Genomic DNA, 27,989 nt, shown 5'->3' on the forward strand with positions numbered 1-27,989 from the left:
TTCTTGGCTTGGAAAGAGTAATTAGGCAATCTTGAGTCATAAAAACCCAACTCATGTTGGTGATCTAGAGTTGTTAGCTAATATTATTTCCATTGACGCTAATCTTTTGCTAATTTAATTAGTGAGTTGATTAGGACTTTTAGAATATTGTTTCCATTGACGCTAATATTTTGCTAATATAATTAGTGAGTTGATTAGGACTTTTGGATTGAGATTAGCTAGTCTTATTAGACTTTCTCTCATGGAAGATAATATGATACCTTCTTCCAATGTTAGAGATGACGTAATAAGATAAATTCTTGTTATTATTGTGGTATGATTGATTAATCTTGTTTGACTTTCTCCCTATTTGTTGGAGTTGACTAAATAAGATGAATTAATCATTGCATGACTAGGATAGAAAGCCTATATTCTCAATCCTTGCCATGAATGTCTCTCTTTATTAATTGCTTTCTTTAATTACTTGCTTGATTTACTTTCTTGTCATTTATTTTCTTGCCCCTCTTATAAATCAAAACCCCTTCACCCCTTCATAGCCAATAATTGATTATTTCATTGCAATTCCTCGTGAGACGACCCGAAGTCCAAATACTCCGGTTAATTTCATTTGGAGTTTGCACTTGTGACAATCCAAATTTTTGATGTGGGAATTGTTTGATGGTTTAGAGCTATGCTTACAACGAAGTAATTCTTTCTATAAGAAGAAAATCTAGACCATCGAGCAAAACTCATTATCAATTAGCCGTCTAAGTGATGTATATTCAAGCTGTTGGTCGTCCTTGTCCGGTGAAAGACGCATTCTGACCCAAGTAGACGCGGGTGTTTGGCAAGCACGTTCATCTTAATGTGATGAATAGAGCTAATTGGTTAGATCATCCTATTCACCATGATGAAGTACGAGTATACATCTTAAATTTAATCAAACACGGATCGAAGAGAAACAGTAGTACTTTTATTAATTCATAGAACTCAGCAGGGCTCCTCCCCTCAACCTAGGAGGTTTAGAAACTCATACTGAAAGGAAAATACAATGTAAAACTCAAAAATATCATAAAGTTGTAGATGTTTTTCTAATGATCATGTAAAATACACTTTAAATACTAAACAGATGACTAGTAAGGGTAAAATAGTCTATCTAGTGCTAAAATTTATTCTGGGGCCCACTTGGTGAGTGTTTGGGTTGAGCTTTGATGAGATCCATGTGCTATGAGGTCTCTGGGCGTGGAACACCAGCTAGGGGGTCCTCTTTGGGCATTTCTACATTGGTCTCTGCTCTTTTGGGCGCTGGACGCTTGGAAAGGGGCAGGAAGCTGGCGTTGGACGCCAGTTTTGGGCTTTCTAATCCAAACAAAGTATGGACTATTATATATTGCGGGAAAGATCTGGAAGTCAGCTTTTCATAGCCGTTGAGAGCTCTCTATTTGGACTTCTGTAGCTCAGGTCAGATCTGGACAGCATTTACAGTGCTTTCTCTGTCTCTAAATCAGACTTCTGTTCTAACTCCTCAATTTCAACCAGAAAATACCTGAAATTGTTCAAAAACACAAAAACTCATAGTAGAATCCAAAAATGTGAATTTAACACTATGGTGCACAAAATTGTGATTATCAACAATGGCACCAAAGACTTGGAGCTCTCAAACGTGAATCACACTTTGTCACAATTCCGCACAACTAACCAGCAAGTGCACTGGGTCGTCCAAGTAATACCTTACGTGAGTAAGGGTCGATCTTACGGAGACTGTCGGCTTGAAGCAAGCTATGGTCATCTTGTAAATCTCAGTCAGGTAGATTCAAATGGTTATGAAGGACTGATAATTAAAGATAAATAAAACATAAAATAAAGATAGAGATAGAGATACTTATGTAATTCATTGGTAAGAATTTCAGATAAGCGTATGAAGATGCTTTGTTCCTCCTAAACCTCTGCTTTCCTATTGCCTGCTTCCAATCATTCATACTCCTTTTCATGGCAAGCTTTATGTTGGGCATCACCGTTGTCAATGGCTACTTCCCGTCCTCTCAGTGAAAATGTTCTACGCACGCTGTCACCACACGGATAATCATCTGTCGGTTCTCGATCATGTTGGAATAGGATCCATTGATCCTTTTGCATCTGTCACACGCCCAACACTCGCGAGTTTGAAGCTCGTCACAGTCATACCTTCCCAGATCCTACTCAGAATACCACAGACAAGGTTTAGACGTTCCGGATCTCAGGAATGGTCGCCAATAATTCTAGCCTATACCACGAAGGTTCTAATCTTAGATTAGAAACCCAAGAGATACACATTCAAGCTTGTTTGCATGTAGAACGGAAGTGGTTGTCAGGCACGCGTTCATAGGTGAGAATGGTGATGAGTGTCACATAATCATCACATTCATCATGTTCTTGGGTGCGAATGAATATCTTGGAGAAGAAATAGACTTGAGTTGAATAGAAAAAACAATAGTACTTTGCATTAATTCATGAAGAACAGCAGAGCTCCACACCTTAATCTATGGTGTGTAGAAACTCCACCATTGAAAATACATAAGAACGAAAGGGTCTAGGCATGGCCATGAGGCCAGCCCCCAAACGTGAAAAGGTCTATCAAAATCTGATCAAGTGTATCCAAGTCTTCAAATACAATAGCAAAAGGTCCTATTTATAGAAAACTAGTAGCCTAGGGTTACAGAAATAGGTAATTAATGCAGAAATCTTCTTCCGGGCCCACTTGGTGTGTGCTTGGGCTGAGCATTGAAGCTTTCATATGTAGAGACTTTTCTTGGAGTTAAACGCCAGCTTTTGTGCCAGTTTGGGCGTTTAACTCCAGCTTTTGTGCCAGTTCTGGCGTTTTGACGCCAGAATTCTTAAGCTGACTTGGAACGCCAGTTTGGGCCATCAAATCGTGGGTAAAGTATGAACTATTATATATTGCTGGAAAGCCCAGGATGTCTACTTTCCAACACAATTGAGAGCGCGCCAATGGGGCTTCTGTATCTCCAGAAAATCCACTTCGAGTGCAGGGAGGTCAGAATCCAACAGCATCTACAGTCCTTTTTCAGCCTCTGAATCAGATTTTTGCTCAGGTCCCTCAATTTCAGCCAGAAAATACCTGAAATCACAGAAAAACAAACAAACTCATAGTAAAGTCCAGATTTGTTATTTTTATTTAAAAACTAATAAAAACATAATAAAAACTAACTAAAATATACTAAAAACATACTAAAAACAATGCCAAAAAGCGTATAAATTATTCGCTCATCACAACACCAAACTTAAATTGTTGCTTGTCCCCAAGCAACTGAAAATCAAATAGGATAAAAAGAAGAGAATATACAATGAATTCCAAAAACATCTATGAAGATCAGTATTAATTAGATGAGCGGGGCTTTTAGCTTTTTGCTTCTGAACAATTTTGGCATCTCACTTTATCCTTTGAAGTTCAGAATGATTGGCTTCTATAGGAACTCAGAATCCAGATAGTGTTATTGATTCTCCTAGTTAAGTATGTTGATTCTTGAACATAGCTACTTTATGAGTCTTAGCCGTGACCCAAAGCATTTTGTTTTCCAGTATTACCACCGGATACATAAATGCCACAGACACATAACTGGGTGAACCTTTTCAGATTGTGACTCAGCTTTGCTAGAGTCCCCAATTAGAGGTGTCCAGAGCTCTTAAGCACACTCTTTTTTGCTTTTGGACCACGACTTTAACCGCTCAGTCTCAAGTTTTCACTTGACACCTTCACGCCACAAGCACATGGTTAGGGACAGCTTGGTTTAGCCGCTTAGGCCAGGATTTTACTCCTGTGGGCCCTCCTATCCACTGATGCTCAAAGCCTTGGATCCTTTTTATTTTACCCTTGCCTTTTGGTTTAAAGGGCTATTGGTTTTTTCTGCTTGCTTTTTCTTTCTCTCTTTTTTTTTCTCTTTTTTTTCGCTTTTTTTTCGCATATATTTTTTTCTGCAAGCTTTTTTTTTATTCACTGCTTTTTCTTGCTTCAAGAATCATTTTTATGATTTTTCAGATTATCAAATAACATTTCTCCTTTTCCATCATTCTTTCAAGAGCCAACAATTTTAACATTCATGAACAACAAATTCAAAAATATGCACTGTTCACGCATTCATTCAGAAAGACAAAAGTATTGCCACCACATCAAAATAACTAAACTGTTTTAAAATTCGAAATTCATGCACTTCTTTTTCTTTTTCAATTAAAAACATTTTTCATTTAAGAAAGGTGATGGATTCATTTTCATTGCTTTAAGGAATAGACACTTAGACACTAGTGATCATGTAATAAAGACACAAACATAAATAAACATAAAGCATAAAAATTCGAAAAACAGAAAATAAAGAACAAGGAGATTAAAGAACGGGTCCACCTTAGTGATGGCGGCTTGTTCTTCCTCTTGAAGATCTAATGGAGTGCTTGAGCTCCTCAATGTCTCTTCCTTGCCTTTGTTGCTTCTCTCTCATGATTCGTTGGTCTTCTCTAATTTCATGGAGGAGTATGGAATGCTCTTGGTGCTCCACCCTTAGTTGTCCCATGTTGGAGCTTAATTCTCCTAGGGAGGTGTTGATTTGCTCCCAATAGTTTTGTGGAGGAAAATGCATCCCTTGAGGTATCTCAGGAATTTCATGGTGAGGAATTTCCTCATGTCCATGAGTGGGATCTCTTGTTTGCTCCATCCTTTTCTTAGTGATGGGCTTATCCTCATCAATGAGGATGTCTTCCTCTATGTCAATTCCAGCTGAATTGCAGAGGTAACAAATGAGATGAGGGAAGGCTAACCTTGCCAAAGTAGAAGACTTGTCCGCCACCTTGTAGAGTTCTTGGGATATAACTTCATGAACTTCTACTTCCTCCCTAATCATGATGCTATGGATCATGATAGCCCGGTCTATAGTAACTTCAGACCGGTTGCTAGTGGGAATGATTGAGCGTTGGATGAACTCCAACCATCCCCTAGCCACGGACTTGAGGTCATGCCTTCTTAGTTGAACCGGCTTCCCTCTTGAATCTCTCTTCCATTGAGCGCTTCTTTTAATGTCAATAGCTTGACAATGGGCTCTCATGGAGCCTCACAGATGTTCAGAGCAATGTTGGAACCTCCCAACACCAAACTTAGAGTTTGAATGTGGGGGTTCATCACCAAACTTAAAGTTTGGTTGTGGCCTCCCAACACCAAACTTAGAGTTTGACTGTGGGGGCTCTGTCTGACTCTGTATTGAGAGAAGCTCTTCATGCTTCCTCTCCATGGTTACAGAGGGATATCCTTGAGCTTTAAACACAATGGAGTCTTCATTCACTTGAATGATCAATTCTCCTCTGTCAACATCAATCACAGCTTTTGCTGTGGCTAGGAAGGGTCTGCCAAGGATGATGGATTCATCCACACACTTCCTAGTCTCTAGGATTATGAAATCAGCAGGGATGTAGTGGTCTTCAACCTTTACCAAGACATCATCTACAAGTCCATAAGCTTGTTTCCTTGAATTGTCTGCCATCTTTAGTGAGATTCTTGCAGCTTGTACCTCAATGATCCCTAGCTTCTCCATTATAGAGAGAGGCATGACGTTTATACTTGACCCTAGGTCACACAGAGCTTTCTTAAAGGTAATGGTGCCTATGGTACAAGGTATTGAGAACTTTCCAGGATCTTGTCTCTTCAGAGGTAATTTCTACCTAGTCAAGTCATCCAGTTCTTTAGTGAGCAATGGAGGTTCATTCTCCCAAGTCTCATTACCAAATAACTTGGCGTTTAGCTTCATGATTGCTCCAAGGTACTTAGCAACTTGCTCTTTAGTAACATCTTCATCCTCTTCAGAGGAAGAATACTCATCAGAGCTCATGAATGGCAGGAGTAAATTCAATGAAATCTCTATGGTCTCTGTGTGAGCCTCAGATTCCCATGGTTTCTCATCAGGGAATTTCATGGAGGCCAGTGGACGTCCATTGAGGTCTTCCTCAGTGGAGATCACTGCCTCTTCCTCCTCTCCAGGTTCGGCCATGTGAGACATGTTTATGGCCTTGCACTCTCTCTTTAGATTCTCTTCTGTATTGCTTGGGAGAATACTAGGAGGGAGTTCAGTAATTTTCTTACTCAACTGACCCACTTGTGCCTCCAAATTTCTAATGGAGGACCTTGTTTCAGTCATGAAACTTTGAGTGGTTTTAATTAGATCAGAGACTATAGTTGCTAAGTCAGAGTGGCTCTGCTTAGAATCCTCTGTCTGTTGCTGAGAAGATGATGGAAAAGGCTTGCTATTGCTAAACCTGTTTCTTCCACCATTACTGTTGTTGAAACCTTGTTGAGGTCTCTGTTGATCCTTCCATGAGAGATTTGGATGATTTTTCCATGAAGGATTATAGGTGTTTCCATAGGGTTCTCCCATGTAATTCACCTCTTCTATTGCTGGGTTCTCAGGATCATAAGCTTCTTCTTCAGGGGAAGCTTCCTTAGTACTGTCTGATGCAACTTGCATTCCAGACAGACTTTGAGAAATCATATTGACTTGCTGAGTCAATATTTTATTCTGAGCCAGTATGGCATTCAGAGTATCAATCTCAAGAACTTCTTTCTTCTGATTTGTCCCATTATTCACAGGGTTCCTTTCAGAAGTGTACATGAATTGGTTATTTGTAACCATCTCAATGAGTTCCTGAGCTTCTGCAGGCGTCTTCTTCAGATGAAGAGATCCTCCAGCAGAGCTGTCCAATGACATCTTGGACAGTTCAGACAGACCATCATAGAAGATACCTATGATGCTCTGATAAACCCATATTTTATGATATATTTTATGCTTAGTTTGAGTGATTTATTCAATCCTTCACCCACTTATTCATATTAATTGCATGGTTTTACTTTCCCTTCCTTATTATGTGATGTATGTGAAAAACATGTTTCCTATGCTTTAAAATTAATTATTTTAATTACCTTTATTTCCATTCGATGTCGTGATTAGTGTGTTGAGTAGTTTCAGATTTTCTAAGGCAGGAATGACTTAAAGGATGGAAAGGAAACATACAAAAATGGAAGGAAAGCACAAAACAGAGTTTTTGAAGAAACTGGCAGCCACGCGATCGCATGGGCGACGCGGCCGCATGCCAGCGCGAAAAGGTATTGACGCGGCCGCATGACTGACGCAACCGCGCGCCTCGAGCGAAACACATATGACGCGGTTGCATGACTGACGCGACCGCGTGACAAGGAAAACTCCGAATGATGCGACCGCATGACCCACGCGGACGCGTGACAGAGGCCACGCACCAGAAATTGCAGAAAACGCTCATAGCAAATTCTGAAGCCCTTTTTGGCCCAAATCCAAGTCCAGAAGGCATAGACCAGAGGTTATGAAGTGGGAGAATGCATCCATTCAAGGAGAGTCTCGAACCTTAGTTAGTTTTCATGATTTAGATTTAGTTTAGAGAGAGGTTCTCTCCTCTCTCTCCTTTCTTTAGGATTAGGATTTAGAATTAGGATTTTATTCGCTTTCAGGATTATCTCTCTATCAGGTTCAATATTCCCTTTTATTTACTTTTGCAATTTAATTTATGAATTCTTCCATGTTACAGATTACTCTTTTGAATTAATGTTAATTGAGGTATTTCAGTTTAATATTACTTTCTTTTATTTATGTTGCTATTATTCCCAATCTGAAGACATTTTTATTTCAGTAGATTTACTTTTCTCCTTTTGGTCTTGGTTAAGAAATCAGTAACTCAGGAGTTATCAAACTCAAACATGATTGATAATTATTGTCTTTGTTAATTAAATTGAACTTCAATAATCCCAATCTTTTCTTAGGAAATAAATAGGATCCGAAGATCAAACCAATTAATCCCTTGACCTTCCTTTATCTTAGTAAAGGTTAACAAAGTAGAATTAAGATTCAATTATCATCATCATTGATAAGGATAACTAGGATAGGACCTCTAATTTCTCATACCTTGCCAAAAGTTTATTTACAGTCATTCATTTATTTTACTTGCCATTTAAATTGCTTGTTCTTCATTTACTTTATTTGCTAATTAGACTATTCGCTCCTCATTCTCAAAACCCCAATTTACAATCTCCATAACCAATAATAAGAACATACTTCCCTGCAGTTCCTTGAGAAGACGACCCGAGGTTTGAATACTTCGGTTATCAATTTATTTAGGGGTTTGTTACTTGTGACAACCAAAACGTTTGTACGAAGGGATTTCTGTTGGTTTAGAGACTGTATCTACAACGCAACTGTTTTTATAAAATTCTTTACTGGCAAAAATCCTAACGTCAAAATGGCGCCGTTGCCGGAGAACTGCAATCGTGTGCCTTATTATTGGTTATTGTAAATATTTTTCTTTTACTTGTTTATTTGTCTTTATCTTCCCCTTTTTATTTCTATTAGCTACTAAGAATTCTCACCCCTTTCGCTTTGAGTTTGGTTCTAATGTTATTGAAAGGAATGGAAGTTATAATAGGAACATGCATCAAGGTCAGAATAATCAAAGATGGATGGAGCCAAGAGGATCTGATCAACCCTTTAGGCAACAACACCCTCCAAGATATCATGGACAAAGACCATTCTACAATGCATACCAAGCCAATAGACATGGTGGACAACCTTGTAATTACCCACAAGCCCCACCTTGTGCTTATAGACCATCCTCTCAACATAACTTCGAACCACCACACTCACAAGCTCCTTTTCACCATTCACCACCGTATGATCCTCATCTATCCCGATTCCAGTCCAATTACTCCCAAACATCACCACTTCCCCATGTACCATATCCAAATCTATCACCCCGAGAATTAGAGATTCGCCTCAAGGAAACAGTAGATCAACTTCAAACAACCCTTCATCAACTGGAGCAAGCAGTAAGGCAATTATCTTCTAGACGTTCGAATATTCAAGAACCTCCCACAACCCCATGTGGACAATCTAAAGAAGAGCGTAGCATGAAGGAGATACTAGAAACCCCAGTGGACAAGAAAGAGCATGGCTTCGTACTGGAACAAGTAGAGGAAGCTGTTATTATTAAAGAAGAAGAGTTGGTTGAAGACTTAGGAGACGCTGAACCTCCATGGGAATCCAAAGTTGTCGAGCATTCTGTCAAGGATGTTACAATTGATGCTAAGGAGGATTGTGCGCAATCCCCAGAGCAAGTCTTTCATAAAGAACTAGACAGAATAACCCAAGAAGCAAGTCTCCTTGATAATGATAATCTCAAGTCAAGTTCTTCTAGTAATGAGCTTGCATCCGCGAGTGAATTCTCTGAGATCGAAGAATCTTCCCCAAGTGAATACGAAGGTGATACGGAGGTAGATTTCTTTTAACCTCCAGTCTATGACTTAAGTGATGAGGAAGACATAGATGGCTTTGATCAGGACATGGATACATTTGAAGAATCTTGCAAAAAAGTGGAGAAATTCACAGAAGAGCACAAGGGAGTAGAACTCACAGAACCACTGGAACCACCTATCCCAAGGCCATTACCACCCAATATAAGTTTCAAGTGGGTACAATCCTTAACCTTTAACTGTATTTTTTCACTTGAATATGGTTTGCTTGAAACAGATGGCCAGCTTAGAGCTCTCTGCGGCTTTAAGAGTAAGCGGGAAATGGCTCGTACTCAGAGATGGTGCACAAGGTTTAATAAGGTTCCACGCTTCAACTCGAAGTGCACGGATTGGCATCATGATCAATCGGATGGATCTCAGAAAACGTTTGGTTATCCTGGTGAGAATCTAATTTCTAAACCGCCCAGATGGAAAAGTATAGATCAAGACGAAATCGGATTTAAAGGCAAAGTTTGGGATCCTGGAATCTATTCTGACATTCGTCACCCTGGGAGCCTGAGAATCCGTTTGAAGCTGCTCAGAAGCTTTACATGCCTAGTTTGGGACCCCGGAGGCTATTGGCATTCCAAGATTTGGTGGAGATTTCTGGATGAATTTAAGCACAAGCCACCATAACAGGAAGCTCATCCAATGTCCAACTTAAGGACTTTAACTAAAAGTGCTAGGTGGGAGACAACCCACCATGGTATGATCGTTCTTTTTTTTCAATTTTAATTTTATTCCGTTTTGTTTATTTTTGAGTTTTATTTTATTTTACTTCATTGAACCTGGAATCATGCATAACATTCATATAAGCATTGCATTCTGCATTTTGCACAAAAAAAAAGGGTGTGCGACGCGATCGCATCATTCATGCGATCGCGTCAAGTTACGAAAAACACTTCTCACGCGACCGCGTCATTCACGCGGCCGCGTGGTCTGGAGATCGGCGTAAAATTCCAACGTCCAGAAAGTTAGGCTGGAATCGTAAGGCCATTGTGCGTTTCGCACAAACGACCCACACGGTCGCGTCCCTGACGCGATCGCGTCACTTGCACAACATCAATCCCACGCGACAGCGTGAGCGACGCGATCGCGTCGCATGGATTACACAACATCCCAAAAAGAGACAGAGAGTTGCGCTGAAACGACGCTGGATTCGTGCGTTTAGCACAATTTCCAGCGACGCGATCGCATGCCCCAGGCGATCGCGTCATTCACTCTTTTAGCTATCCCATGCGATCGCGCCACTCACGCGATCACGTCGACCCCCATTTCACTCAAGCCACGCGACCGCGTGCCCCACGCGATCGCATGGATTCAAATTTATAACCCCCCCAGTCATGCGAACCCTACCATTCGCGCCCCCCCCAAACCCCTCTCCGCCCTCTCCTCTTCTCCAATCACACCACCACCACCCAGCCACCATCACCGACCGACCACCCAGACCCCGCCGCCACCCACCCCCTTCCTTCCCCCCTTCTTTCTTCTTCTTCCTTCTTCTTCCTTTCTCCACCGCCACTGCCCTCCTCCGTGATCACCACCACTACACCGCCGCCGCGCCACCCTCCTCTGCCGCGCCAGACACCACCGCCACCATCCCCAGCCACCTCTCTGCCCCACTCTCCTTAATTCGCCTACCAGGTTCCGACAAACGCCACCCTTCTCTCCATTCATAGTTAATTCATATTTTTCTATTTATGTTCATATTTAGGCTAGTTAGATATGCATGTTGTAGTGGATTCTAGGTTGTTAGGTAGCCTAGGATGTGGTTAGTGGATTTAGGCCTGTTCAATTGTACTGTTCGTGTTTCTTGTTTTATCAATTTGCAATTCTGCTGTTGTTGTGAAGTTTAGTAATGTTCATATGCTACTCTTCAAGTTCATGCTACTATGCTCTTTCTTATTCATACTATTTAATTGCAGCTTTACTTTTGATTCATATGAACTATTCTGTTGCTGTTTATTTTCTGGGACAATCCAATTTCAGCCGGAATGCTGCCAAAATTTTTATAAACTGTTTTTTACTTTCATTCATGTTTTGGTTTTGGCTATTTAAACTCTGCTTTACTCCGCTTTTACCAAACTAATTCATGAATGCTAGGGCAAGCTTTCTCATTCTCTTTGATTTCCTGGTTCATAATTTGCATTTTTGATGTTTAGATTCCAATTTTTTGCTATTTCTATATCTATCTGAATCATCATCAACCTAATTTCCTTGTTGGTTATGAGTTACCTGTAGCCTTTAATTGTGAATGCTTGTTACTTAGAAACTTGTCATTATGCTACTTACATTAACCCACTTTTTACTAACTCACTAATTTTAACTTCTTAAACTCTTTTTCAATTCTAACCAACCTAACCTTTCATACTCTCTCTTCATGGTTTTTCACTTTCTCTTTAACCTTCTAACCATGGCATACTGATAACTTTTCCTAATTAACATGCCTTCTATTACATTTTGGATTGTGAATTCTTCTTTTCAGACTTTTAACTCCTATACAATCCTTAATGCACATTTACTTAACTCATTTTCCTTATCCTATTGCTCCTTTGCCACTTTGTGTTTCTTTTGACTATTTGCCTACTTATTTTCCTGTTTTTATTATATCCTGGTTTTCTGTTTTTCAGGATGTCTGCCACCCAGAGAAAGGGAAAAGCAAAGGCAACTACTGGCAAACGTAAAAGAGGAGAATCCGCTATGTCCATCATGGATATTATGCACGATGACTCCTGGCAGAAGAAAAACTTTATCCCGCAGGAGAAGGCCGACCAGCTACTCCCTGCTACTGATCCAGTAAAGTTTGCAAACCGATACTGTGAGCTGAAGTATCCGGTGTTTGCAACCTCTAGGAACCTATACCTGGAGAGGACTTTGAAGATCTCAGAAGAACTCCAGCAATACACCTCTTATCAGATCAAACAAAGAGGCTGGTTCTTCTTGGAGAGAAACCTGACTGAGGTCAATGCATCTTGGGTAAGGGAATTCTAATGCAATTACTTCAAGACTTCCCTAGATGCAGTAAACCTTAGAGGGAAGCAGATTCTGGTAACTGAAGAGGCCATTGAAGATGTTCTGAAACTTCTGCCTAAATCTGATCAGCTGGATGGTTATCAAATAGCTGAGGAGGACATGCGCTTCATGAAGCTTGATTGGGATGCAGTCAAGGCCAGGATAGCCCTTGACTCGACCGTTCCTTGGATTATGAGTCAGAACACTACTATGCCAAAAGGAATCAAGCGGATTTACTTGAATGATGAGGCTCGGCTATGGCATCAGATACTTAGCAACTTCATTATGCCGAGTACTCACGAGACTGAGATACCAGCTGCTATGATCACCCTCCTATGGTGTGTGATGGAGGGTAAGGACCTGTACCTGCCACACTTTATCCGGTACTATATGGCCAGGGTCCACGTCCGAGGCACTCTTCCCTTTCCTTATCTGATTACACAGCTAGGCCGTCGAGCTGACGTGCCTTGAGAGGATGCTGATGAGAAGCCACCTGCTGCAGAATGCAAGAAGATTATCCCTCACAGCAGGAACTTTCTGGCTTTGGGCTACAGACCTCCTTTCCTCACTGCTACTGCTGAGACAGCCACACCATCTGCCGGCCCCTCTTCCTCTACAGCTACCCCTGCCACCACCACTGCACCTCCACCTGCCCTAGAGCCCGTCTATCATCTAGTGCACCGCCTGTTTTGACGGCTTGACCAGATGGAGCATCGCAACAAGCGACGCTATGAGCACCTGAAGCTGATGATACGATCTGGCGACATCCCCTCCGAGCCTGACACACCATCCGAGGTATCTGAGGAGGAGGCAGATGATCACGAGGCAGAGACCCATCCACAGAGCGAGGCTGCGCAGGCAGACACAAAGCAGGCCGCATCACATCAGGAGGCTCCGCCTCAAATTCAGGCTGTACACCCTGAGATCCCTATCCAGTCAGCACCTCCTCTGCAGCAGGCAGATCCTCAGACCACCACCACAGAGACTCCAGCTACCCGTCCTTCCAGTGATGACACCCCTTCACACCCTGCTTGAGTGAGCATCAGGGACGATGCTTCATTTTAAGTGTAGGGAGGTCGCCATCTCTGGCGTACATTTTTTTTGGTGAACCACTACAGACTCTTTTCATTTTATTTTGCTATTTTTCTGTATTTTTCTTTTTATTTTTATTTTTCTTTTCTCAGTACTTATATATTGCTATTTTTATGTATTTTTACTCTATTTCTGCATTTTGCACTTCAGTTCATATTTTAGCCATTTAGTTTAGTTGCAATTCTAACTTATTAGTTATAGAAATTGTGGATTAATTAGTATAGTTTACCTTTTTTAGCATAAGATAGCTTAGTTTAAATTGAAAAATATAAAAAAGGAGTAAACTAGGAACTTGAACATAATAGAAACAACCCACACCTTGTATATATAGCATTATATGTTAGTTAGTTAACAACATTTCATCAAGGAGAAACACAAACTTTAAAGCCATTCAAAATAAATTTTACATTGAGAATAATGGGAACTTTTACTTTTACTTGCATGACATACATAACTGATAAATGATTTTTGAGCTAGAGAACACACAGCCTGTGAGTTTTGAGCTTAATTGTATGGTTACATTCAAACCATAATTTTTATTTCTGTGTGTTCCGCCCTTCTTTTTTTCTGATGTTCTTTACTTTATTTTAATCTATATGTCCAATTATAGAATAGAAATACATACCAAGAGAGTGATTGAGGCCATTATTTGATTTTAGCTCACTTATCCCAAAATAGCCTACCTTTTACATCACCCTTGTTAGCCCCCCTTGAGCCTTTAAATCCCTTCTTATTCTATCAGCCACATTACTAGCCTTAAGCAGAAAAACAAAATAAAAATCCCAAGTTGGATCCTTGGTTAGCTTAAGATAGAAAGTGTGTAATTGTTTAAGTGTGGGAAACCTATTGGGAACATGGATGATAAAAATAAAAGGTAGAAAAGTTGAAAAGAATAAAATAATTCAAAATAAAAGTTTTGGGAAGCATGCTCATGTGAAATCAAAATAATTGAATTACCATGTGCATTAAAAAAAAGTGTTATTTTTCAGTGGTTGAATAAAGAGGACACAAAAGAATTCCCCAAATGTGAAATAAAGCAATGCACATGGGATAAAAAATAATAAACATTGAAACATAAGCATGTAACATCAAAAGTGGGAAAATATAGAAAAATAGGTAAAGAAGCTTTGCTTTACAAAGTATGTATGTTAGGTGAGATCTTAGACTAATTAAGGATTCACTTATTAGCTCACTTAGCCTTATACATATACCCTTACCTTTACCTTGGCCCCATTACAACCTTAACTAAAGACCTCATGATTTTTGGTATGTCTATATTCTATAATTGTTGATTGGTTAGATGAAGAACAAAGTTATAGAAAGTAAGAATAAAAAGAAGAATAGAGTGATTAACCCAACAAACACTGAGTGACTAGAGATTAAACACAAAATCCAGTGAGGGTTCAATAGCTCATTAACATATATCTCTGCTGAAATTATTAATTGTCTTGCAAGTTTATAAAATGTTTTTCTCTCCCATTTCAATTGTAAAGGCACTTTATCAACTATCTAAGGTTTGGCTATATATATATGACTCCTTGAGAATGTGAATTAATTCAACTACATGCAAGCTTTATATACAAGTGCATAAAAATTAGAATTGCATGATGCATCTAGGTAGTTGCATTTAGATTAGATTGCATTGCATGGCATTCCACCACTTTAACCTAACATTACTCTTGGACTTAGCATGAAGACATGCTATTATTTAAGTGTGGGGAGGTTGATAAACCCATATTTTATGATATATTTTATGCTTAGTTTGAGTGATTTATTCAATCCTTCTCCCACTTATTCATATTAATTGCATGGTTTTACTTTCCCTTCCTTATTATGTGATGTATGTGAAAAACATGTTTCCTATGCTTTAAAATTAATTATTTTAATTACCTTTATTTCCATTCGATGCCGTGATTAGTGTGTTGAGTAGTTTCAGATCTTCTAAGGCAGGAGTGACTTAAAGGATGGACAGGAAACATACAAAAATGGAAGGAAAGCACAAAACAGAGTTTTTGAAGAAACTGGCAGCCACGCGATCGCATGGGCGACGCGGCCGCATGCCAGCGCGAAAAGGCATTGACGCGGCCGCATGACTAACGCGACCGCGCGCCTCGAGCGAAACACATATGACGCGGTCGCATGACTGACGCGACCGGGTGACAAGGAAAACTCCGAATGACGCGATCGCGTGACCCACGCGGACGCGTGACAGAGGCCACGCACCAGAAATTGCAGAAAATGCTCATAGCGAATTCTGAAGCCCTTTTTGGCCCAAATCCAAGCCCAGAAGGCATAGACCAGAGGTTATGAAGTGGGGGAATGCATCCATTCAAGGAGAGTCTCGAACCTTAGTTAGTTTTCATGATTTAGATTTAGTTTAGAGAGAGGTTCTCTCCTCTCTCTCCTCTCTTTAGGATTAGGATTTAGAATTAGGATTTTATTCGCTTTCAGGATTATCTCTCTATCAGGTTCAATATTCCCTTTTATTTACTTTTGCAATTTAATTTATGAATTCTTCCATGTTACAGATTACTCTTTTGAATTAATGTTAATTGAGGTATTTCAGTTTAATATTGCTTTCTTTTATTTATGTTGCTATTATTCCCAATCTGAAGACATTTTTATTCCAGTAGATTTACTTTTCTCCTTTTGGTCTTGGTTAAGAAATCAGTAATTCAGGAGTTATCAAACTCAAACATGATTGATAATTGTTGTCATTGTTAATTAAATTGAACTTCAATAATCCCAATCTTTTCTTAGGAAATAAATAGGATCCGAAGATCAAACCAATTAATCCCTTGACCTTCCTTTATCTTAGAAAAGGTTAACAAAGTGGAATTAAGATTCAATTATCATCATCATTGATAAGGATAACTAGGATAGGACCTCTAATTTCTCAAACCTTGCTAAAAGTTTATTTACAGTCATTCATTTATTTTACTTGCCATTTAAATTGCTTGTTCTTCATTTACTTTATTTGCTAATTAGACTATTCGCTCCTCATTCTCAAAACCCCAATTTACAATCTCCATAACCAATAATAAGAACATACTTCCCTGCAGTTCCTTGAGAAGACGACCCGAGGTTTGAATACTTCGGTTATCAATTTATTTAGGGGTTTGTTACTTGTGACAACCAAAACGTTTGTACGATAGGATTTCTGTTGATTTAGAGACTGTATCTACAACGCGACTGTTTTTATAAAATTCTTTACTGGCAAAAATCCTAACATCATGCTCCATTCAGAAAGCATGTCAGAAGGACACCTCCTAATCAATTGCTTGTATCTTTTCCAAGCTTCATAGAGGGATTCTCCTTCCTTCTGTCTGAAGGTTTGGACTTCCACTCTAAGCTTGCTCAATTTTTGAGGTGGAAAAAACTTTGCCAAGAAGGCATTGACTAGCTTTCCCAAGAGTTCAGGCTTTCTTTGGGTTGTGAATCCAACCATGTCCTAGATCTGTCTCTTACAGCAAAAGGGAAGAGCATAAGTCTGTAGACTTCAGGGTCAACCCCATTGGTCTTGACAGTGTCACAGATTTGTAAGAATTCAGCTAAGAACTGATGAGGATCTTCCAATGGAAGTCCATGAAACTTGCAATTTTGTTGCATTAGAGAAACTAATTGAGGCTTAAGCTCAAAGTTGTTTACTCCAATGGCAGGGATTGAGATGCTTCTCCCATAGAAGTCGGGAGTAGGTGCAGTAAAGTCACCAAGCACCTTCCTTGCATTGTTGGCATTGTTGTTGTTTTCGGCTGCCATGGCTTCTTCTTGTTTGAAAAGCTCTGTTAGGTCCTCTACAGAGAGTTGTAATTTAGCTTCTCTTAGCTTTCGCTTCAAGGTCCTTTCAGGTTCAGGATCAGCCTCAGCAAGAATGCTTTTATCCTTGCTCCTACTCATACGAAAGAGAAGAGAACAAGAAAGTATGGAATCCTCTATGTTACAGTATAGAGATTCCTTGAAGTGTCAGAGGAAAAGAAGAATAGAAGGAGAAGGTAGATAGAAGAGAATTCGAACTTATCAAGAAGGATAGAGTTCGAATTGTTGATAGTGGAGGAGTGTTAGTCCTTAAATAGAAGGATGTGAGAAGAGGGGAAGAATTTTTGAAATTAAAGTAAAAGATTTTGAAATAATTAAAAGAAATTTTGAAAACTTGATTGATGATTTTCGAAAATTAAAATTGGGAAAGAAATTAAGTGATTTTGAAAAAGATTTTGGAATTAGAAATTAAAAAGATATGATTGAAAATTAATTTTGAAAAAGATGTGATTGAAAAGATATGATTGAAAATCAAATTAAAAAAGAAAGTTTTAAAATTAAAGTTGATTATTTGACTAACAAGAAATTAAAAGATATTATTCTAAAATTTAAAATTTGATCCTTTCTTAATAGGCAAGTAACAACTTGAAAATTTTGAATTAAATCACTAATTGTAGCAAGTATTTTCAAAAATAGTAATAAATAAAAAATTGAAAAGAAATTGATTTTGAAAAGATATGATTGAAAAGATATGATTTGAAAAAGATTTGATTTTGAAAAATTATGAAGATTTGGAAAAAATTTGAATTAAAAACAAAATCTTCCCTCTAGTGTCCTCCTGGCGTTAAACGCCCAGAATGGTATCCATTCTGGCGTTTAACGCCCAAAATGCTACCTTTTTGGGCGTTAAACGCCCAGCCAGGTACCCTGGCTAGCGTTTAAACGCCAGTTTTCCTTCTTCACTGGGCGTTTTGAACGCCCAGCTTTTTTTGTGTAATTCCTCTGCTGAATGTTCTGAATCTTCAATTCTCTGTGTTATTGACTTGAAAAGACACAATTTTGAACATATTTTTGAATTTTTAATGATGAGAAATAATAAAGAATGCAACTAAGATCAAATAAACAATGCATGCAAGACACCAAACTTAGAAGTTTGTATACTAAGGACTATAACAATTTGAAAATGCATGTAAGAAACAACAAAAGACACAAAATAAGAGAAATTAAAGATCAGAGCATTGAAATCATCAAGAACAACTTGAAGATCAATGAAGAACATAATGCATATATTCGAAAAATGCAACAAGAATAAAGACATGCAATTGACACCAAACTTAAAAATTGATATTAGACTCAAACAAGAAACATAAAATATTTTTTATTTTTATGGTTTTATTAATTTTTTTTTGTGATTTTTCGAAAATCATATGGAAAAGAGAATAAAGAGATTCAAAACTTTTAATAAGAATTCCAGGAATCACGCAATGTTAGTCTAAAGCTTCAGCAGGACATTACATTCAGTAGCTAAATTGATGAGAATCAATCAGCTTTTGTGATGATAAGAACATCACCTTGAAACTCTAGAATTCATTCTTAAAAATTCTGAAAAATAAAAAGAAAAGTACCTAATCTAAGCAACAAGATGAACCGTCAGTTGTCCAAACTCGAACAATCCCCGGCAACGGCGCCAAAAACTTGATGCACGAAATTGTGATTATCAACAATGGCGCCAAAGACTTGGAGCTCTCAAACGTGAATCACACTTTGTCACAATTCCGCATAACTAACCAGTAAGTGCACTGGGTCGTCCAAGTAATACCTTACATGAGTAAGGGTCGATCCCACAGAGACTGTCGGCTTGAAGCAAGCTATGGTCATCTTGTAAATCTCAGTCAGGCAGATTCAAATGGTTATGGAGGACTGATAATTAAAGATAAATAAAACATAAAATAAAGATAGAGATAGAGATACTTATGTAATTCATTGGTAGGAATTTCAGATAAGCGTATGAAGATGCTTTGTTCCTCCTAAACCTCTGCTTTCCTATTGCCTTCTTCCAATCATTCATACTCATTTCCATGGCAAGCTTTATGTTGGGCATCACCGTTGTCAATGGCTACTTCCTGTCCTCTCAGTGAAAATGTTCTACGCACGCTGTCACCGCACGGCTAATCATCTGTCGGTTCTCGATCATGTTGGAATAGGATCCATTGATCCTTTTGCGTCTGTCACACACCCAACACTCGCGAGTTTGAAGCTTGTCACAGTCATCCCTTCCCAGATCCTACTCAGAATACCACAGACAAGGTTTAGACATTCCAGATCTCAGGAATGGCCGCCAATAATTCTAGCCTATACCACGAAGGTTCTAATCTTAGATTAGAAACCCAAGAGATACACATTCAAGCTTGTTTGCATGTAGAACGGAAGTGGTTGTCAGGCACGCGTTCATAGGTGAGAATGGTGATGAGTGTCATATAATCATCACATTCATCATGTTCTTAAGTGCGAATGAATATCTTGGAGAAGAAATAGACTTGAGTTGAATAGAAAAATAATAGTACTTTGCATTAATTCATGAAGAACAGCAGAGCTCCACACCTTAATCTATGGTGTGTAGAAACTCCACCGTTGAAAATACATAAGAACGAAAGGGACTAGGCATGGCCATGAGGCCAGCCCCCAAACATGAAAAGGTCTATCAAAATCTGATCAAGTGTATCCAAGTCTTCAAATACAATAGCAAAAGGTCCTATTTATAGAAAACTAGTAGCCTAGGGTTACAAAAATAGGTAATTAATGCAGAAATCTTCTTCCGAGCCCACTTGGTGTGTTCTTGGGCTGAGCATTGAAGCTTTCATGTGTAGAGACTTTTTTTTGGAGTTAAACACTAGCTTTTGTGCCAGTTTGGGCGTTTAACTCCAGCTTTTATGCCAGTTCTGGCGTTTTGACACTAGAATTCTTAAGCTGACTTGGAACGCCGGTTTGGGCCATCAAATCTTGGGCAAAGTATGGACTATTATATATTTCTGAAAAGCTCAAGATGTCTACTTTTCAACGCAATTAAGAGCGCGCCAATTGGGCTTTTGTAGCTCCAGAAAATCCACTTCGAGTGCAGGGAGGTCAGAATCCAACAGCACCTGCAGTCCTTTTTCAGCCTCTGAATTAGATTTTTGCTCAGGTCCCTCAATTTCAGCCAGAAAATACCTGAAATCATAGAAAAACACACAAACTCATAGTAAAATCCAGATTTGTGATTTTTATTTAAAAAAACTAATAAAAACTAACTAAAATATACTAAAATCATACTAAAAACAATGCCAAAAAGCGTATAAATTATCCGCTCATCACACTAAAACCTATAAAAACTTAATAAAAACTAAATAAAAACTACTAAAAACTATATGAAGGTGATGCCAAAAAGCGTATAAAATATCCGCTCATCAATGACCCAACTGAGGCTGGACATCCAAGGCTTCAAACAAGGAGACAATGAATCTCTTTATGATGCCTGAGAGAGGTATAGGAAGATGCTAAGAAAATGTCCCACTGAAATTTTTTCAGAACGTGTACAGTTAGACATCTTCTACTATGGGCTTTCAGACACGGCTAGAATGTCTTTGGACTACTCTGCTGGTGGTTCCATACATATGAGATAGACCATTGGAGAGGCTCATGAGCTTATTGAGACAGTTGCCTCTGATCAGCATCTGTACTCATCTCCTGAGGCCTCTACAAAAGGAGAGGTTAAGGCAGTAGCTGCTGAACCTAACCCTCCAGAGCAGGATGGCCCATTGATTCAGCAACTGCAAGCCCTTGCCCAATAACTACTGGAACTGCAAGAGGCTCTACAAGAAACTCAGGCTTCTAACAGGAATGTGGAAGCCTAGTTGAGTCAAACAAGGCAGTAGTTATCTAAGCAAATAACAGATGAATGCCAGGCTATTCAACTGAGGAGTGGGAAAATCTTAAGCATCCAACCTCAGTACAATAAGAACGAAAAGCCCATAGAGGATAACCAGGTCTCTGCACACGATGACTCTGGGTGTTTAAACACCCAGAGAGGTATCCCTCTTGGCGTTGAACGCCAGGAAAGGGCAGAGACTGGGTGTTCAAACGCCCAGAGAGGTATCTCTCTTGTCATTGAACACTAGAAAAGGGTAGAGATTGGGTGTTCAAACGCCTAGGGGGCAGCAGCATGGGCGTTGAACGCCCAAGCAAGGGAGGCCAGTCACGTATTGATAATAGCTCTCCTAAGCAAGCTAGTAACCCCCCTTCCAATACACAAGGTACTCGGCCTTCATCAACCAAGATTGATGAGTACAAGGCCAAGTTACCATACCCTCAACGACTCCAGAAAGCAGAAAAGGATAGGCAATTGGCCAAATTCTCAGAAGCTTTTAAGAAGTTGGAGATCAAAATCTCCTTTGCAGAGGCTCTTGAATAAATGCCTTCATACGCTAAGTTCATGAAGAAAATACTGAACAACAAGAGGGATTGGAGGGAAATAGAGACAATAGCTCTTACTAAGGAGTGCAATGCAGTCATTCAGAGGAACCTTCCTTAGAAGTTGCAAAAACACCCTAACACTCTTCACAGAGCCACAGAAGTGAATCCAAGAGAAGAGTGTCTGGCCCTTATTAGTACCGAGGAGGCCGAACCTCAGGAGCATGCTACTGAGGGACTTAAGGCAATCACGGACTAGAAGGATCCTGAGAATTCCATTGAGAACGCCCCTACAGAGGAGAAGGAACTCGAGTTGAATCTTCTCTGGGTGTGCAAGAGAAGCCTGTGACTCCCATAGAGCACGCCCTTACAAAGGTGAAAGAGCCTCAAGAGCCATCTTTCCTAGGCATGCAGAAAGAACTGGCAGATGGGTAGTTGGCTCATTTCCCAGCAACACTTAAGAGGCTGCAAGTCAATATCTCTTTTACAGAGGAATTTGAAAAGAAGGACCTAAAGGGAGATGAAATAGAGATACTTACTGAGAAGTACAGTATCCTAATTCAGCATGAGCTGCCAAGGAAGATGCCAGATCCAAGGACCTTTCAGATCCTATGGACTACTGGAAAGATCATTTTTGACAAAGCCCTGTATGATCTTGGCTTAAGTTTAAATCTGATACCTTCCACTGAGGCAGAGGCCCAATCTGGAGAGACTGGGAAGGCATTGAATGCCAATGAGAAAGATCTCACTTGGCGTTCAACGCCCAACCTGGCAGCAAGCCTGGTGCTGAACGCCTCACTCGGTGTTCAACGCCCATCCTGGTAGCAGAGCTGGCGTTGAATTCCAGACAGGGAGCATTGGCTGGGCGTTCAACTCCCAAACACCCAGGCTTTCTAGCACTGAACGCTAGTGAGAAACCCCTCACTGGGTGTTCATTGCCCACACACCCAGGGAAGCTGGCGTTGAATGCCAGCAACGACATCCCTGTTGGGAGTTCAACGCCCAAATGCTAGAGAAATTGGCGTTTAATGCTAGTAACGGTAGATAGTAAGGGCGTTCAACGCCCAAAGAGCTATCAGAGCTGGCATTGAACGCTAGTAAAAGCACACCCTTTAAGTGCTTAAACCCCACTCAAGAACCCTCTATCTCAGACCCAAAGAAAACCATAAAGACCATTGAGGTTCCTTTGCATGCACTTCTGCAGTGCATTGGTTCTGATGACTACTCATCTTTGGATGAGGATGAAGACACCAGAGAAGAGCAAATTGCTCGGTACCTAGGAGCTCTTATGAAGCTGAATGCCAAGTTATTTAGTACAATGCCCCTGGAGGAAGAACCTCCACTGCTTACCAAAGAACTCCATGCTTTGGTTCAGCAGAGGCTACCTCAGAAGCTTCCAGATCTTGGACGCTTTCTGATTCCTTGCACCATAGGCACTATGACCTTTGAAAATGCTCTGTGTGACCTAGGGTCAAGTATAAGTCTCATGCCACTCTTTGTAATGGAGAAGCTGGGAATCCAAGAGGCACAAGAAATAAGGATTACCTTACATAAGGATTGGATGGTGTTCAAGGTTCTTGACCCACCATTACCCCCTGACAAGGGAGGCACTTGCATAAAGGATTCAGCATCCAAGCCTCCTCCCTTGGGTAGAACCAATTCAATCCCTCCTAAGACTAAATGTAAGTTTGGTGTGGGATGTACACTATCCACAAAGGAGGAAGGCCCCAAAAAAAGATACCTAGGGGTTGGAAAAATAAAAATATCCCTACTAAGAGCTTTTCACCATGGAAAATGGTACTGTTCACTTATCTCATCATGGTATTCACCATGGAAGAGGGAAGTGACAAACAGGGACACCAGCATATTGCTGCAAGCCCAACCCTGCCTCAGGCAGTGAACAAAATCCTGTCTCTTGAGCTTATTAGGCTATTCCATGAGAGCACAGGAAGGAAGCTCCCAGTAAGGAGTAAGGATTTATTCCTCTATGACTATCTTCCTCCTTGAAAGGAGTTGTCCGTCAAGCTAATGACATTAAAGAAGCGCTTGTTGGGAGGCAACCCAACCTTAATTAATTAATTATTTATTTTTATTTTATTTTGTTTTTCTTTCAGTTATATTTAGAGTCATGATCATATGCGACAGTCAGAACAGAGACAGAATTTTCACAGTAGTGAAAACAGAACACTCTGGATGGAGTGTTAATGAAAGTTGAACGCCAGCCAGGGAGCTCTGGCTGGGCGTCCTATGCCCCTAATGGGCAGCATTGCTGGCGTTGAACGCCAGCCAGGGAGCATCCCCTGGGCATTCAAACGCCAATGCAGAGAAGCAGGGAATCTGGATTCCCTAGCCTCTCAGAACCAATAGGTCCCATAGAAGCTCCACCTACCCCACCTTCTTCTATCCTATTCTTCCTCATCATTCATATTTGCTCGAGGACGAGCACAACTCTTAAGTTTGGTGTTGTAAAAGCTTTGCTTTTTGACTTCTACCACTCTTAAGTATTGAAGAAGAGGATGGAGCATACTCGAAAGTATGCACATGAACTTGTGCAGTTGCTTCAACAAAGACAAAGCAGTGACATTGAAGAGATAATCAAGCACTACATTGTATCCTCAAGGAGGAGCACTAGCCACCATCATTCAGGTGGATTCGTTCTCTTTTACTCCCTTTCCTTTTATTATTTTTCTATTTTCTATGTTATCTTGTCTGTTCTCTTATTTTACTGCATGATCATTTGCATTTGATGTCTTAAAGTTGTAAAATGTTCCATATATCTCTCACCTTGCTTAAAAGAAAAATTTTAATTGAAAAGAATTGAGAGATGCATGAATTTCAAGTTTAAAATAAGAGTAGTTTAATTATTTTGATGTGGTGGCATTGATTTTATTTTCTGAATGTATGATTTAACAGTACATATTTGTAGTTGAAATTTTAGAATGTTGGCTCTTGAAAGAATAAGGAAAAAGGAAAAGTATTATTGATAATCTGAAAAATAAAAAAATTGATTCTTGAAGCAAGAAAAAGCAGAAAAAAGAAAAAGAAATAGTATGTTGCAAAAGAAAAAAAATAATATTCATGCGAAAAAAGAAAGAAAAAATGGTGAAAAAAAAATTAAAAGCAAAAAAATCCATTACTGCCCAAAAATGCAGGAAAAGAAGGGCAGATTGAAAAAGCCAATAACCCTTTAAACCAAAAGGCAAGGGTAAAAGGACCCAAGGCTTTGAGCTTTAATGGATAGGAGGGCCCAAAGGAATAAAATTCTGGCCTAAGCGGCTAACCAAGCTGTCCCTAACCATGTGCTTGTGGTGTGAAGGTGTCAAGTGAAAAGCTTGAGACTGAGCGGTTAAAGTCGTGGTCCAAAGCAAAATGAGTGTGCTTAAGAACTCTAGACACCTCTATCTGGGGACTCTAGCAAAGCTGAGTCACAATCTGAAAAGGTTCACCCAGTTAAAGTGTCTGTAGCATTATCGAATCCGGTGGTAATACTGGAAAACAAGGTGCTTAGGATCACGGCCAAGACTCTGAAAGCTGTGTTCAAGAATCAACATAAGCTTAACTAGGAAAGTCAATAATATCATCTGGATTCTAGGTTCTTAAAGATGCCAACATCTCTTAGTTTCAATAGATAGTGAGATGCCAAAACTATTCAGAAGCAAAAAGCTGCTAAGTCCCACTCAACTGAATGTAACTAAGCTTCATTTGAAACATAGAAATTTTATGTATCTTAATTTTCCTTTTATCCTACTATGTTTTTAGTTGCTTGGGGACAAGCAACAGTTTAATTTTGGTGTTATGATGAGCGGATATTTTATACGCTTTTTGGCATCACTTTCATATAGTTTTTAGTAGTTTTTATTTAGTTTTTACTCAGTTTTTATAGGTTTTAGTGTTAAATTCACATTTTTGGATTCTACTATGAGTTTTTGTGTTTTTGTATAATTTCAGGTATTTTCTGGCTGAAATTGAGGAGCTAGAGCAGAAGTTTGATTCAGAGATAGAGAAAGCACTGCAGATGCTATCTAGATCTGACCTACTTGCATTCGGAAGAGCTTATCTGGAGCTATAGAAACCCAAATGAAGCGCTCTCAACGGCTATGGAAAGCTGATTTCTAGAGTTTTCTAACAATATATAATAGTCTATACTTTGCTTCGGATTAGAAGGCCCAAAACTGGCATCCAACACCAGCCACCTGCCTCCTTCCAGGCGTCTAGCGTCCAAAGAGCAGAGACCAATGTACAAACGCCCAAAGAGGACCCCCTAGCTGGCGTTCCACACCCAAGAGACCTCATAGAACGTGGATCTCATCAAAGCTCAGCCCAAACACTCACCAAGTGGGCCTCAGAAGTAGATTTTAGCACTAAATAGACTGTTTTATCCTTACTAGTCATCTGTTTAGTATTTAAAGTATATTTTACATAATCATTCAAACAACATACTACCATTCAGCATTATTTTCGTTTTACATTGTATTTTACTTCAGTATGAGTTTCTAAACCTCCTAGGTTGAGGGGAGGAGCCCTGCTAAGTCCCATGAATTAATAAAAGTACTATTGTTTCTTCTTCAATCTGTGTTTGATCTATCTCTAAGATGTATTATCCAATCTACATCGTGGTGAATAGGATGATCTAACCAATTAGCTATGTTCATCACATTAAGATGAACATGCCTAACAAATACCTGCGTCTACTTGGGTTCGTGTGAATACTTGGCCAGAAAGCACGAGCCAACAGTTATGTTTATGCATCTCTCAGACGGCTACTCCATGACTTTGTTGGGGACTTCTCGAGACACCAATTCAACCGATTTTTGGGGAGATTAGGGTCTCTGTGGTATAGGCTAGAATCCATAGAAGCAGCACTCTCTGATCCGGAAGATTCGACCTTGTCTGTGGCATTTTGAGTAGGATCGCTAAGAGAATGAACTGCTAGAGCTTCACCCTCCGTCAGATTGAATGACCACGGGTAGGGATGGCAAACGGGCTTAAACCCGCCGAGCCGGCCCGCGTAACCCACCAAAATAGGCAGGCTAGGCTAGAAAATTGGGACCGCCAAATAGCAAAAGCCCGCCTAACCCGCATCGCTTAAACTGCGGGCTTTGGCAGGGCGGGCGGGCTTCCCCGCCGGGCGCCGGGATTAGTATTTTTTTGGCAAGGGGTATTTTTACAATTTTTTTGGCAAAACCCAACTTTTCCCAACCCAACTTACAAGAGAATGAAGATGAAAATTGAGTGTTTTGGATTATGTTTTTTTTTTTAGAGACTATTTATAATTATGTTTATTTTGCTTTGGGAACAATATTTATAATTACATTTTGGATGAAAATTTGGTTTATAATTATGTTTATTAGATATTTATAATTTCAAAGACTTTAATGTTTGTGAATATAAAAATTATAATTTGTTTATACTTTTAGAAATTATAATAGTTAAAAGTAAAAAACAGAAGAGATTTTTTTATGCCTTTATATATATTATTTAATAGTTAAAAGTAGTACCAGAGTTAATTCAGAAAGACAAAGCAACTCCAATCCTTAACCCTATCCCTATTACTGATTCTAAAGTCCTAATACAATTCCATATCCAACAATCAAACCTTCTGATATGCCTGACTAAGACCTGCAAGATAACCATAGCTTGCTTCAAACCACAATCTCCGTAGGATCGACCCTGACTCGCTCAGGTATTACTTGGACGACCCAGTGCACTTGCTGGTACTGCTGTACGAAAGTGTGGGGATCGTACGCACCAAGTATCTTTTCCCTTTTATACTAACCTAATTTGATACGAAAATAAAATAAAATAATAAATCCTAAGACTAAAAGATATTATTTGTAAATAAAAATTACAAAAAGAAAATAAAATATAATAACTAATAGTTGCTAAATCCACTTGAGAAGCCAAAGAGGGGGTGATTCAGACTTCTTGCTGGCGTTTAACGCCAGTAATGGGGTTAAACACCCCATAGGGAGCAAAGTTGTACACAACTGAGGTCCCTTGTTGGCCTTAAACGCCAGCTGGGCGTTTAGCGCCCAGGGAGGGTGCTGCCAGCTTTTTCTCTCTTTTGCTCCAAACTCTGCCAAATTGCTCCGAATTTCACCTAAAATCATAAAAATACCAAAACAGTTCAAGGTTGCATCCACTTGGGATCTTTGCACTAAACTCAAGTGAAACTAAAAAAATCTAACTAAAAACAACTAGAAAATCCTAATAAAAAAGTGAACAAGATGCTCACACATCACATGTACCCTTGATGGTTGCATTCTGGTGACTCTCCCTTCTTTACGTCTGTGCCTTCTGGAAGAGTTGGTTCTGGAAGTGATACTGTATACAGGTCAAATGATGAATTCAAACATGTTAA

General features: G+C 39.6%; 1 pseudogene across 1 annotated transcript in view; it reads left to right on the forward strand.

The window, feature by feature from the left end:
• The window catches only part of LOC107637840 (auxin-responsive protein IAA8-like), a 47,145-nt pseudogene that overhangs the window by 17,704 nt on the left and 1,452 nt on the right, over nucleotides 1-27,989 (forward strand). The window contains exons 2-3 of the transcript XR_015880999.1: nucleotides 24,750-24,833; nucleotides 25,021-25,047. The product of XR_015880999.1 is annotated as an auxin-responsive protein IAA8-like (transcript). The remainder of the gene's footprint in view (nucleotides 1-24,749; nucleotides 24,834-25,020; nucleotides 25,048-27,989) is intronic.

This window comes from Arachis ipaensis, chromosome B4 (genome assembly GCF_059453495.1).
Source record: "Arachis ipaensis isolate K30076 ecotype BB chromosome B4, ASM5945349v1, whole genome shotgun sequence".
Lineage (NCBI taxonomy): Eukaryota > Viridiplantae > Streptophyta > Magnoliopsida > Fabales > Fabaceae > Arachis > Arachis ipaensis.